Raw genomic sequence first — 13,568 nt, forward strand, 5'->3', positions numbered from 1 at the left:
ACTTTGGATAAGTGTCTACTTAGATCCTTTGCCCATTTTTTAATTGTATTGTTTGTCTTCCTTTTGTTAAGTTGTATGAGTTCCTTATATATTTTGAATATTAACACTTTATCAGATGTATCATTGCCAAATATGTTCTCCCATACAGTGGGCTCCCTTTTCGTTTTGTTGATGGTTTCTTTTGCTGTGCAGAAGTTTTTTATTTTGATGTAATCCCATTTGTTTATTTTCTCCTTAGTTTCCTTTGCCCTAGGAGATGTGTCTGTAAACATATTTCTACAAGAGATATCTCAGATTTTGCTGCCTATGGTTTCTTTTAGGAACTTTATGGTTTCACGATTTACATTTAAGTCTCTTACCCATTTTGAGTTTATTCTTGGGTATGGTATAAGTAGGTAGTCTAGTTCAATTTTTTTGCATGTATCTGTCCAATTTCCCAAAACCATTTATTGAAGAGCCTGTCTTGACTCCATTGCATACTCTTGCCTCCTTTATCAAATATTAATTGAGTGTAATGGCTTGGGTCGATTTCTGGGGTCTCTGTTCTGTTCCATTGATCTATATGCCTGTTCTTATGCCAGTACCAGGCTGTTTTGATTACAGTGGCTTTGTAGTATAACTTGATATCTGGTATTGTGATTACTCCAACTTTGTTCTTCTTTCTCAAGATTGCTATAGCTATTCAGAATCTTTTTTAGTTCCATATAAATTTTGGGTGTATTTGTTATAGATCTGTGAAATATGCTATTGGTATTTTAATACAGATTGCATTGAATCTGTAGATTGCTTTGGGTAGTATGGACATTTTAATGATGTTAATTCTACCAATTCATAAATACAGTATATTCTTCCACTTGTTTATATCTTTCTCTATCTCTTTTTTCAACGTCCTGTAGTTTTCGGAGTACAAATCTTTTACCTCCTTGGTTAAATTTATTCCAAAGTATCCTAATTTTTTGTTGTTGTTGCAATGGTAAATGGGATTGTTTGTTTAGTTTTTCTTACTGAGAATTCATTATTGGTGTACAAAAAAGCCATTGATTTTGGGGTGTTTATTTTCTATCCTGCTACATTGCCAAATTCATTTATTAAATCTAGTAGTTTTTTTGGTGGAGTCTTTAATGTTTTCTGTGTACAATATCATGTCATCTGAGAATAATAAGACTTTTACTTCCTTCTTTCCAATTTGGACATCTTTTATTTCTTCTTCTTGTCTGATTGCTGTGGCTAGGACTTCCAGTACTATGTTGAATAAGAGTGGTGATAGCAGACATCTCTTAAAAGAATGAGAATAACAGTTAACCTCCAGGACTGTGGGGCAAGGTGTTTTCCAATAGGGTGGGTCAACTGTCTTCCCCCCAGGCAAAACTGCCTGGATAGCAAATGTCTGTGTGAGAAGGCTGACCTCAGCAGCATATGGGAATGACTCAGTACAGGAAAGCAGGGTGTCTGCCTTCTGAGCTCTAACCCCAGAGCCCCCAACCCTGCCTTCTGCTCACACAGCTCCAGTCCACTCTGTCCTCCCTCTGCTGGAGCACAAGGTGAATGGCTGCACACGGAATTTTGTGCACTGGCCCCCTTAAGAGGGTGCCTGCATTCCCAGCCATCTTTCCCTGACAGACAGCAACCATGCTGCTTTTCACAGCCAGATGTTTTGTGGTCATTTTTCTCAGTTCTGGTGCTCTATACTGGGGGGCCAAGCTTAGGGATTAGACCCCAGAGTTCTCAGTGGCAACCCCCCACAGCTGAGATATCTCTCCGGAACTTCAGCTGCTGTCTGTGGGAGCCCGTCCAGCCCTTTCCCACCTCTGCGCTTCCTACCAGTCTCTATGTGGTCTCCACTTTCCATCCTTGGTTATCAGGGTTCTCTCCAGCGAGTCTTCGGTTGATTATTCAGGATTTTTTTTTTATATTTTAGTTGTAATTCTAGTTTGGTCCTGGGAGCGTGTCTGTGGAGCATACACTTACTCCACCACCATGTTTAATCTCTATCTCTGAAATATTTAAGGCCAGAAATGTTAAAGATGCCAATAACAAATGACTTCCATGTTTGCTTTTACAGTCACTATTATCGGTGAAACAGGAAAAGGAGATCCAGATGAAAATGATCGTGACCAGAGGGGAATCCGTCCTGCAGAGCACGGCTCCGGAAGGCATCCCCGCTCTTCAGCAGCAGCTGCAGAGTGTGAAGGATGTGTGGGCTTCCCTTTTGTCTGCAGCCATCCGTTGCAAAAGGTAAGAGAAACTGAAGCTCACTACTGCAAAGCCGTTGCTGAAAGATCAGTGTCATCACTTACTAGTAGTAGCACTGTGTTCCTGGGGCAGGCGCTCTCCTCTCTCCCTCCCTCCCTTTCTCCATCCCTCCCTCCTTCCCTTTCCTTTTTCCTTATTAGAACAAAAGAAACTGGCAGGTACAATCTTGCATTTAGGTCATTTGCAATACTATGCCTTGTGTACTATAACTGCATGTTTAGCTTATTGTTGTCACTGCTTAAGAAGGCAAAGGTAGATAAATGTTTCATCATGTCAAGATATATTCGTTAAAATCCAGTAGTTTCCTTGGGAGATCAGCCAGTAGGGGGTGGGGAAGAGATGAGGAAGGACAGGCAGCCAAAAAAGGGCGTGTGGGCAGCTGGAACTGAATCCTGCCCGCAGTGCTGGGAGCCAGAGAGAACATGGGTCTCAGAGTTGCCCCGCCCAGGAACAGGGCAGCTGGAGAGTTTGTAAATAAACTCCCAGGAGTCAGGAGGGCAGTTGCAGGCAGCAGGGGCAACAATCCCTGGCCTCTCTTACTTATATAGCCCTGAAGCTGAGAGGCCACAGGGACCAGAGTGTGCCCTCTGACCCAGAGGGCATGGAGCAGGCGAAGAGGAGTCTATGGTCAGTGTGCTGCAGTGGTGTGGCCCGGGATACACCTGGGTTCACTACAAAGCACCCAAAGCAAAGCAGTAAAATGAGGCACAAATGATCAAGAGATTTAAAAATATAATCCCCATATTGAGAGAAGGAAGTACTTCATATATATGTAAGAGAAACAATTAGGTTTTAATAATTAGATTAATTTAGGAAATGTTCCCCTACTTTCCCATTATAATTCTCTGATTTTAAATCTCATGTTAGATAGTTGCCATGCTTGTTCTTACTCGGTTCTTTCTTCTTTTATTAATTCCTTTTCCCTCTCCCCTCAACGTCCTGCTCACATTGATGGAGTTAAGTTTTGGTTCTCTCCCTGCCCGGAGTCTTGCTTGGCTCCATAAAAGTCTCACTCAGGGAATTTCTCCCAGCTGTGCCCTAAAGGTGCTCCCAGCATCTCCTGGGACCAGAGTACTGACTCCAGGTTTGATATCCAGCCCCACTTTCTGCCTGGGCTCCTGAACTTAACTGTCCCTGGCCTCCTGAGACTATGTTTGCCAGGTACCCAGTTTTGATAAGCCGGCCCAAGCCTACCCCTTCCTGATCGCCCTGTGCACTTCCTGCGGGTGGAAGACACCACCCCAGCTTCTCTGTACAGACCGTTGTCCTTCCACATCCCTTTCAGTCAACTGGAGGGAGCTCTCTCTAAGTGGACAAGTTACCAGGATGACGTCCGGCAGTTTTCCGGTTGGATGGACAGTGTGGAAGCCAGCTTGAACGAATTGGAAAGGCCGTGCGCAGAACTGCGGGAGAAGACAGCTGCTCTCGGGAAAGCCAAGGTGGGCGCGGGATTTCTCATTCCAGGTGTTCTCTGGGGGGCTTCCTCAGAATGCCTCCATCGTGCAAACATGTGATCGCTTGGATGGTAAGATCGGGCTTTACACAGAAGGAAATTATTTGGGGCTTGTGCCATCATTTCACATGGCTTCTGAAGCTAGACTTTTGTTTGTGGGTGAAAAGTTTCTCTTCCAGGAAAATCTCGATGACCCGTGTTTTATGATACAGATTATTTAAAATTTGGCAACTTGTAATATCTTTAGCTTACTCATTATTAGGAAACAAAATGCTTTCTTCTTATCACTTTTGTAGTTCTATTTTTGTGTACTTTTCATAATGCTCGTATTAGTACAGTACTACAGGTAAAAATTTTTAAATAGATAGGTACATAGATAAATATTGGGTATGTTCCTAACTCTTTTTTCTAGATAGTAGTATTCCAACAATCACACACACACACATACACACACACACACACACTGATAGATCCATCTATCTGTCTATCTATCTATCTATCTATCTATCTATCTACAAATAGATAATCTGACATCACTTGTCAACTATACAGTTAGATATCTTAATATTACCCAACTGGCATAGTTCAATGGTTGAGCATCGACCTTTGAACCTAAAGGTCACAGTTTGATTTCCAGTTAGGATACATGCCCAGGTTCCGAGCTCGATCTCCAGCAGGGGGCATGCAAGAGGCAGCCATTCAGTGATTCTCATCATTGATAATTCCATCTCTCTCTCCCTCATCCTTCCTCTTTAATATCAATAAAAATATATATTTTAAAGTATATTAATATCAGTGTCACTGATATGATGGTATATGTGGTAACTCCTTTATTATGTTTTAAATATTCTCTAGTTATTAAATGAAGAAGTGCTGAGTCACAGCAGCTTGCTGGAAACCATTGAAGTCAAAGGAGCTGGCATGACGGAGCACTATGTCACCCAGTTAGAGCTCCAGGATCTGCAGGAACGATACAAAGCCATCAAGGAGAGAGCCAAGGTACGGGTAACCTGTTCCGTGTAGACTCACTCACTGGAGTAGGACTGTCTTGGAGCTGTGCTTACAGACTCATTTACTTTTGAAAATGATGGATTTGTGGAAGCAGATAGAAGAAAATTATATAGCAGATAGCAAAATAAACTTTAATACTTTAAATAAACCACTGGAAAAACAAAAAAGAAACTATCAAAGTTACTGAAAGAAAATATTTCTCAAATAAGAATTCCTAGATATTTACCAATTTAAGAAAAATTTCAGCCTGGTCAGCATGGCTCAGTGATTGAGTGTTGATTTATGAACCAGGAGGTCCTGGTTCGATTCCTGGTCAGGGCACATGCCTGAGTTTCAGGCTTGATCCCTAATAGGTAGCATGCAGGAGGCAGCCTATCAGTGATTTTCTGTCATCATTGATGTTTCTATTTGTCTCCCTCTCCCTTCCTCTCTGAAATCAATAAAAATGTATATTTTTAGAAAAGAAAAATTTTGAACAGCATTATAATAAAGATTTATAAATGCCTTAGTGTGGCTGGTACTGAGAGTTTTCTAAAGCAGGGAATCTGCATCAATAATATTGTTCTTCATTTAGGCCTCACACATAAAATTAAAGTAACTTTCACAGCACACCTTACTTTATTAGATAAAGTACATGGAAAAATCAGTCCACAGTGAGTTCAAATTCTTACTTAAAATAATAAGAATTTTAGCCCTAACCAGTTTGGCTCAGTGGATAGAGCATCGGCCTGCGGACTGAAGGGTCCCAGGTTCGATTCCGGTCAAAGGCATGAACCTTGGTTGCAGGCACATCCCCAGTAGAGGGTGTGCAGGAGGCAGCTGATCAATGTTTCTCTCTCATCAATGTTTCTAACTCTCTATCCCTCTCCCCTCCTCTCTTTAAAAAGCCAATAAAATATATTTTTTTAAAAAGAATTTCAGTTTTCTTCATAAGCAAAAGTGTATTATTTTTTAATATTTTTATTGATTTCAGAGAGGAAGCAAGAGTGAGAGAGAGATCAAAACATCAATGATGAGAGAGATTCACTGATCGACTGCCTCCTGCATGCCCCCCACTCAAGATCGAACCTGCCACCCGGGCATGTGCTCTTGACTAGAATCGAACTCGGGACTCTTCAGTCCACAGGCTGACGCTCTATCCACTGAGCAAAACCAGCTTGGTGCAAAAATATTTTTATGACAAGTAAAGTTAATTCATTTTTTGGCATGCTGATGCTACCCTTCATAAGGAGTTCAGAGATCAGGAAGTTAACAAAATGATCTTTAAAACTTCTTTTAATCCTAATATTATTTTTAAATATTTTAATATAAATCTTGAACCTTCATTCTTCTATAAAACCATATTCCAATGATCTAATAATCATGATTTTCTAAAGTTCCAACAGAGGATTCTTACAGTCCATTGAAACTGCATGTAGTATGTATTGTATTCCCATCTTACTCATGTTAAATGCTAATGATAGGAAGCAGTAACGAAGTCTGAAAAACTAGTTCGCCTGCACCAAGAGTATCAGAGAGACCTCAAAGCATTTGAAGTTTGGCTGGAGCAAGAACAAGAAAAGCTGGAACGATACTCACTTCTTGAAGGTGATACCCATACTCATGAAACCACATTGCGGGATCTTCAGGTAAGGTTTGTTATATCTTAAAACAAATCACTTTCATTCTGAATATGGAATTGTTCTTTTAAGCAATGAGAAGTTGACATGACCTTGAATCCTATACAGAGCTGATACATATTAAATGACACTCTAGTAAAGTCTGATCTAGAACATTCTGGGACCTCAGTAGTATATGCTAGTTGATATCATGTAGCAGGTGATTTAAACCCAGCAGGACCGGGGCTGGAGGAATTTGTTCAGCTGTGATGGTGGCCCCTGGCAGGGATGGCTAGTGGTCTAACTTACAGTGTTGACTGGCCCACCTGCCCGTTGTGTCTTAAAGGGTTCATTTAGATATGGTACGCTGCATCTGGAGCCAATAGAATGTGATACTTTTTAAAGTCAAAGTGGTGGCACCATCTGGTTTCAACCAATATCTCCATCGCTGAGGATTTAGGTTCAAGGGTCAGAGTCCTAGAAGAAGAAATTAGAGGAGCTAGAGAAAGTGCTGGTGCCCAGGCAACAGGCTGCGATTCAGGGCAAGATGGCAGACCTGGTGGGAAAGTGGCCCTAACCACTTTACTTATTTACCATTCAGCATAGATTGACTATCTAATATAGTACAGACACTTGGCTGGCTACTGCAGGTAAAAATTATTAAAATATTGCTGCCTTCAAGGCACTATAATCCAGTGAGAAATGCAGACTCGTTGGTAGGTCATTATAAACAACACTAGAGGCCCCGTTGCACGAAGAGATTCGTGCAATAGGCAGAGAGGCCTTTAATCTTACCCAGAGAGATAGGGAGGGGTTGGGAGGTGTCTCAAGAAGGGGCCGCTTAGCATACACAGTGGAGAATGAGGAAAGGCCAATGAGACAACTCCATACCCTGTCCTCTTTGTGTTGGAACTTACTGGCATGCTGTCAGCCCTCATCAGAACTGGTTCAGGATTGGGCAAGATGTACCTACAGCTCGTACAGGGAGAAAAGGCAGGGACTGAGATGGCTATTACTGGCATTTAAAATTCCTGGCTATTTTGCCCGGCTGCCATGGCTCAGTGGTTGAGCGTCGACCTATGAACCAGGAGGTCACAGTTTGATTCCCGGTCAGGGCCAGGTGCCCGGGTTGCGGGCTCCGTTTCTGGTGTGGGGCATGCAGGAGCTAGGCAATCAATGGTTCTCTCTCTAGTCATTGATGTTTCTCTCCCCCCCCCCCCCGCCCTTTCTCTGAATTCAATAAAAATATTTTTTAAAAATTAATTAATTTAATTTAATTCCTGGCTGTTTCAAGAGGTCTCAGGGAGTGTCGTAGGAACACAAGGTTGGGATTAGGAAGTTTGGACACTTATCCTTGGTGAGACCTGACGGAGTGACTTCGGCAAGAGGAAACTTGTTTGACTCAGTTTTTTCCACAGAGTTGTTACGTGCGATAGGGGGAAAATACTTAAATGGTATTTCATTCATGAAATAATATATAGTAGAAGTCATAATTTCATTCATTTATTTAAGGATCTCATCCATTCTGTTTTAAAGTAGTAGGATCGTGGGTCTGCCAGGTTTAGCTGGCGTAATTTATTTTAGGAGAGCTGACTGTGTTTTTGCTGAATAACCCCTCTCTGCACTTCTCTCCAGACACTTGGCAAAAGCAAATGCTGAGCTCTCTAGGCTTCTGTGTGGGAACTGGGCCAATAAGTTCCTCCTCACCAGCAGATGTTTCTCTGGTTCCGGTCGGAAGGAAATGCTTCCCTTGGGTCAATAGTAAAGTGGCCCAAACCCAACTCCCACCGCTCGGTTCGCCAGGCATTGATTCTTACATTGTCTTATTTTGAGTCATCACAAATGTTCAAAAGGGGGTAAGGTGATAGTGGCAGAAAAAGGTGGTGGAGGATTGTGATGTTCAGACTGTCCAGTAGACCGTCTTCAGGATCTAGATGGCCTACAACCCGCCCAGTGGTGTGGGCTCGGCCAGCAGTGTGGACCAAATTCACAAACTTTTATATAAGCCAAAGGCCATTAGAACATACAGACTTTTAAACTATTGGACTATATTTTTCCCCTCAGAATGAAGACTTAAGATATGGGACATATAAGAATTTATATAACGCAGTGATGATTTGTATAATAGCAAAAACAGCTATAAAATATGGAATGAGTGATATGTTGGGAAGATTAATAACTTAAGGCAAGGATGCATAAACGACAGCTCAGAGTCACTTGTCTGTATTTAAAATAAAGTTTTACTGGAACACAGCCACACCCATTCATTTATGTACCATCTGTTGCTACTTCAGAGCTACGATGGCAGAGACTGTATGGCCCAATAAAGCCTGAAATATTTACTATCCAGCCCTTTATCAAGAAAGCTTGCCAACTCCTAAATTAAAGAGGGAGATTGAAAGTACAAAATTAACTTTTAAAATATTTTAAGAACTTTGGAATAAAATGTCTGTGTTTGTGGCTGTTTTAATATTTCACCATATTGATTTCTTCCATCTATGTGTTCACATTATGACATTCTTGAAGTGAGATCTTAGCTAAGGAAAAATTTATCCATTTGTTTCTACCAAATGAGAGTGCTATTTTTTTTAGGTAAAAATAGTCAGATATCAGCAATTTTAAATGGTTTGAACTGATATGAAATACTAGAGGCCCGGTGCATGAAATTCGTGCACTGGGGTGGGGGGGGGGGTGTCCCTCAGCCCAGCCTGCACCCTCTCCAATCTGGGACCCCTCGGGGGATGTCCGACTGCCGGTTTAGGCCAAATCCCACAGGATATCAGAAATTTCAAATGGTTTGAACTGATATGAAATATTTTTGTAATACTTTATTTTAACTAAATATGTGGATACTTTTAACACATGGTGTTTTGATGTGGCTCCTTTCAGCTTTAGTTGATCAGATCAAGTATCTGTGCTGATTCTTGAAACATAAGAAATACAAGAATATAATATTGTCTTGCCAATATCTTTTAAAATATTAGATTTTCTTTTTATAAATTAGTTTATGCTCTTCAAGAGTTGGTTCATACTGAACTAGTAGGGTGATTAACACTTTGGGGCTTATGCTTTGGTGGAGGAAAATGTATTTGCACCTGGAGCATTCCATTGGCAGGTGTGACCATTCTAACCTCCCAGATTTGTACGCCCTATTACCCTCTGGGCCAACTTTTCTTGGCCAACACACTCCCTAGAGCTCAGCTTTGGCAAAGTGTCTCTTCTCAGGAAAAAAGAAGGCCCATTGTTCCTGTATCAGCCAGAACTAATTTCATTCAATATCAAAGCAAGAAGCCTACAGCTCTTTAAACAGATTACGAGCCATAAAAGGCCTAGGTTCTTCTTTTAAACAATAGCCCTTTAATCACAAGTGTTTTTGCTTAAAAACTGAAAAGTCAAATTGCAGAAACTCTTTCTAAGATGATTGAGATAAATATTTCTAGGGTGTGTGTGTGTGTGTGTGTGTGTGTGTGTGTGTGTGTGTGTGTTTTGATTATTTTAATAGGAAATATTTGCAAATCTTTCTCCGGACTTGGGGAATAATATTTAGTGTTGGGTACATGCTGTTTTATATAAGACAGAATAAAACCGCGCTTTTCTCACGTGAAGTTGCAGGTGGCACGGGTGGCTCGGTGAGCCTCGATAGGCTGTGCAGGTGTGCCATGTGAATGCCTCTCCCCTGCAGGAGCTGCAGGTGCACTGCGCCGAGGGGCAGGCGCTGCTGAACTCGGTGCTGCACACCCGAGAGGAAGTGATCCCCTCGGGCCTCCCCCAGACGGAGGACCGGGCCTTGGAGTCTCTCCGGCAGGAGTGGCAGGCTCACCAGCAGAGACTGTCCGAGACCCGGACGCAGTTCAATAATGTCGTCAACAAGCTGAGGCTGATGGAACAGAAGTTCCAGCAGGTGGACGGGTGGCTGAGAACCCTGGAGGAGAAAGTGAGTCTCAGGGCTGGTCGTCAGTCCAACCGGGCAGCCAAGGAGGCGCAGTTACATCAGATGAAGGTAAGTGAGCTCAGGTTCCTGATCTGGCTCGAAGTAGCAGTTGCTTTGCAGAGAGGGTTTCATTAAGATATGTGGTCACTTCTTTTCCGCCACAGGTTTAGATTTTGCAAAATCTTCTGCTTGAAAAGAAAGTTAATGTAAATTACAATGGGGCATTCTAACACCAGTTATGAATAGAGTCCCAAATGAGTCTTTAATAAAATATAACTTAATGAAATATTTTATATCTGCTCCTCACGCCCTATTACCTTGCTTTGTAAAGATATATAAATGCTAGTATTGCAATCCATTTGAGTTTATGGTTCTGATATGAAATTATTCCAATATAGTGCATTAAAATAATACTTGGTATTTAGTTTATTCTGATTTTTATGCAAATCTGGTGCACATGATGATCAAAAAAATGCTTAGGCCTTCAGGATGTTTTTCATTATTCACCTATTTTAAAATGTGTCCAAGTACAACAGAAGATATAAAAATGTATGCCACTCTGCTTTAACAATTTTGAGCAGAAGTGTAATATGTACAGAGAAGTACTTAAACTCAGAGTATAGCTTTTATCATGTTATTATATTTTTCATAAACGTTATATATGACACATTTTCAAAATTACATCTCAGAATAAATATATTCTAAACATACAGTGGAATCATTCCCGATTAATACAGTTGTATCTATGTACAATTTTATATATTTCTTGAACTGAAGTGTAATACATACAGAAAAGTGCCTCAATCATGAGTGTGTAGTTTTTATCACATTGTTGTAGTACACTTTTCTTATGAAGGTTAAGTACATATTTTCAAAATTATATCTCAGAATAAATATATTCTAAATGTACACTGGAATCATTTCCTATTAAGAAGGTACCTATATTTGTCTTCCTCAACAATGCTTAAGATTAAACCTTTCCCTGCAATATTGACGTCATTTCAGAAGTGGCACGAAGAGATTACCACCTACAGAGACGAAGTGGAGGACGTGGGAGCCAGAGCCCAGGAGATCCTGGACGAGCGCCATGTGAGCAGCCAGCTGGGCTGCCAGGCCACCCAGCTGACGTCCAGATACCAGGCCCTTCTTCTCCAAGTGCAGGTGAGGGAGCAGGAGCAGGCTGCCCACTGCTGGTTGTCGGCCAGCACACTCTGCAGGCCAAAGCATTCCTCCTTCCACTCCCTACCTTCCGGGGAAGATGCATGTGTATCACAAAGGGCACTGGCGTGGGTCCTGAACTCACAGTTCCATTTTGTTTCTTCTTTTCAAAGGAACAAATAAAATTCCTGGAGGAAGAGATCCAGAGTTTGGAGGAAGCTGAGTCATCTCTAAGCTCCTATTCTCATTGGTACAGCTCTACTCATAAAAACTTCAAGAATGTGGCTGCCAAAATTGATAAAGTAGATAAGGCGATGATGGGGAAAAAGATGAAGACGCTGGAGGTAGGCATGAGAACGTCAGACTTGTCTCCCAACCTGTCTTCTTTCACTGAGCTGCTCCTTTCTCTCGTGTAGCTATTGGGAGACACATGCTCATCTCCGCCCGGTGTGATGGGTGGTTCTTGGCTCATCATTTCACTGAAGTACTAAGTTCTTATCTCTTAAGGCCCAAAGCAGACTTTCATTTATTGGTGATGTGATCTCACCTGAATGACTTGGACATGGCTGCTCACGAAATTCTTAACTAAATTCCAGTCTAACACTTTAAAATTTTAAGACCAGAAATTTATCTCACATTGATGGCACCATGCGTTAACAGCTTTAACTCAGATCTTTAGGAATATTACTGAGGTTAAGATAAACACCCAGTCCTGTCTCAAAACACTGATTTGGAAATGATCTATTGATTAAGACATTTTAAAACCTATATTGATGTAAATAAGAGGATTCCTGATTCCTGGCGGGTCAAAACTGGTTAGAAACTCCAAGCACTTTTTTAAGGGGCAGTAGTGGACTCGAGAATGAGGTTTGTACACGTTTTCTTTAAAAGGAATGAAATAAGGTTAAATTGTCCATGTTACAATGAAATTCAAGTCTCTTTTCCTTGTACTAACCCAGTATTTGCTTCCTACACTCTCTTCCTCAGGGCTTGCTAAAAGACATGGAGAAAGGCCACAGTTTGCTGAAGTCGGCCCGGGAGAAAGGAGAGAGGGCTCTGGCGTACCTGGAGGACGGCGAGGCAGACGCTTTAAGAAGCAAGATCCATGGTCACGTGGAGCAATTGAACGAGCTGACCAGCACTGTTCGGAAGGAGCACATGACCCTGGAGAAAGGCCTTCATTTAGCAAAGGAATTCTCGGATAAATATAAAGCACTTACTCAGTGGATCGCCGAATACCAAGAGATCCTGCACGTTCCTGAGGAACCCAAAATGGAATTATATGAGAAAAAGGCTCAGTTATCTAAGTACAAGGTAGTGTGTTGTTACTCACTGGCAGTTGCAGGAGTCGCATATGTGGACTGAGTGGGAGAGGATTCCTCTGTGTTCCTTAGTGGATGGTGGAAAATGTCCGTAACGTGTTTGTTCTGCTGGGGGAGAACGATGTAGATTTTTGTAGCCAGATACAGTACATAAAAGTTCTATTTCCATCCGGGAACCATATTTGCCTGATATTCAAAGGTTGTATCAGTAATTGGAGAGCTATTCTCACAGTGTGATCCAGGTAGCGGGATCCTCCAGATTAATCTTCCTGGTGTCAAGATCTCACACCTGTAGATTTCATCTGTTTCATGTAGAGTCTTCCCTTCATATTTGGGTACCAAAGGCCAATAAGCTAGTCTCTGGTTAATTTAAAACGAGATACCATATTTGTAAGAAAACAAGTTCTACTTCATTCACTCTAGCTAGACATCTTAGAAATTAATCTTTCAAAGAACAAATGGGAAAATAAAAAGAACAAGTGGTGGTGTGAATATAGCTAGCAAAATAGGATATAGAGATAGTTCACCTATTTTAATTTTTGAAACAATTTTGGAAGTCTATACGTGGAATAATTTGTGTTCTAAATTTGACCTGAATATTTAAAGCAGTGGTGCTCAACCTTGGCTGCACACTAGAATCACCTGGGAATCTTTTTAAAATCCTGATTTCTGGGCCTCATCCTCGGAAATTCTGTTTCTTTGTTATGGGGTGGGGCCACAACATTAGTAACAAAGAAACAGAATTTCTGGAGGATGAGGCCCAGAAATCAGAATTTTAAAAAGATTCCCAGGTGATTCTAATGTGCAGCCAAGGTTGAGAACCACTGATTTAAAGGATAGTC

The 13,568-nt window shown here is 41.4% G+C and overlaps 1 protein-coding gene across 1 annotated transcript in view; it reads left to right on the plus strand.

Annotated features, from left to right (window-relative positions):
- Window positions 1–13,568, plus strand: part of LOC106699439 (nesprin-1-like) — a 49,370-nt gene that overhangs the window by 12,595 nt on the left and 23,207 nt on the right. Inside the window, exons 8-15 of the transcript XR_002826143.1 lie at window positions 2,063–2,235; window positions 3,539–3,692; window positions 4,562–4,705; window positions 6,181–6,345; window positions 9,998–10,315; window positions 11,252–11,407; window positions 11,578–11,748; window positions 12,392–12,718. The gene's annotated coding sequence lies outside the window, so the exon portion shown is untranslated. The remainder of the gene's footprint in view (window positions 1–2,062; window positions 2,236–3,538; window positions 3,693–4,561; window positions 4,706–6,180; window positions 6,346–9,997; window positions 10,316–11,251; window positions 11,408–11,577; window positions 11,749–12,391; window positions 12,719–13,568) is intronic.

This window comes from Myotis lucifugus, unplaced genomic scaffold (genome assembly GCF_000147115.1).
Source record: "Myotis lucifugus unplaced genomic scaffold, Myoluc2.0 scaffold_405, whole genome shotgun sequence".
NCBI lineage: Eukaryota > Metazoa > Chordata > Mammalia > Chiroptera > Vespertilionidae > Myotis > Myotis lucifugus.